This window comes from Cebus imitator, unplaced genomic scaffold (genome assembly GCF_001604975.1).
Source record: "Cebus imitator isolate Cc_AM_T3 unplaced genomic scaffold, Cebus_imitator-1.0 Scaffold626, whole genome shotgun sequence".
NCBI lineage: Eukaryota > Metazoa > Chordata > Mammalia > Primates > Cebidae > Cebus > Cebus imitator.
In genome coordinates, this window is record NW_016107941.1 from 69,043 (window position 1) to 70,001 (window position 959).

The window sequence follows — 959 nt, forward strand, 5'->3', positions numbered from 1 at the left end:
TTGTGAGACAGGTAAAAAGATCAAATGATTGAGTTATACAAGTTAGACAAAGAAAAAAAGATAAAAAAGTAGAATACTTATTTTTAAAGAATAAAAAATAGTAACAGAAAACTTTCCAAACCTGCAAAAAGATACAAATATCCAAGTATGGGAACATCAAAATCTAAAATTAGAGTCCTTCCAAATGAGACCACTCCATGATATATTAGAATCAAACATATTTGACATGGTTTGGCTATGTCCCCACTGAAATATCTTATATATATATATATATATATATATTTTTTTTTTAAAGATAAAATTTACAAGACTCCTTCTCAGTACCTAAATGTGGCTTCAGCAAACTCAGAAGAATGAAAGTCATTTTGATGAAATCATCACAGAAGGTGAAATCTCAACTTGAATTATGCCTCCCAGAATTCCCACATGTTGTGGGAGGGACACAGGGAAAGGTAATTGAATCATGGGGGTCAGTCTTTTCCATGCTGTTCCTGTGATACTTAATGAGTCTCGCCAGATGTGATGGGTTTATCAGGGGTTTCCACTTTTGCTTCTTCCTCATTTTCTCTTGCCACCACCATGTAAGAAGTGCCTTTCACCGCCCTGCCATGATTCTGAGGCCTCCCAGCCATGTGGAAATGTAAGTCCATTTAAACCTCTTTTTCTTTCCAGTCCCAGGTATGTCTTTCATCAGATCCACTGACAGCTTGCACTGTGTGCCTGGAAAAGCCACACACACTCAACACTAACCCATGAAAGCAGCTGGGAGGGAGGCTGTACCCTGCAAAGCCACAGGGACCAAGCTGTCCAAGACCATGGGAATCCACCTCTTACATCAGTCTGACCTGGATGTGAGACCTGGATTCAAAGGAGGTCATTTTGGAGCTTTAAAATTTGACTTCCTCACTGGATGTGGAACTTGCATGGGCCCCTGTAACCTCTTTGTTTTGGCCAATTTC

General features: G+C 39.5%; 1 non-coding gene across 1 annotated transcript; it reads right to left on the reverse strand.

Annotated features, from left to right (window-relative positions):
• Positions 1-312: 312 nt before the first annotated feature.
• Positions 313-387, reverse strand: LOC119469311. Its single transcript, XR_005198111.1, has one exon. It is a non-coding gene; the product is annotated as a small nucleolar RNA SNORD59 (small nucleolar RNA).
• Between the last annotated feature and the right edge of the window lie 572 nt (positions 388-959).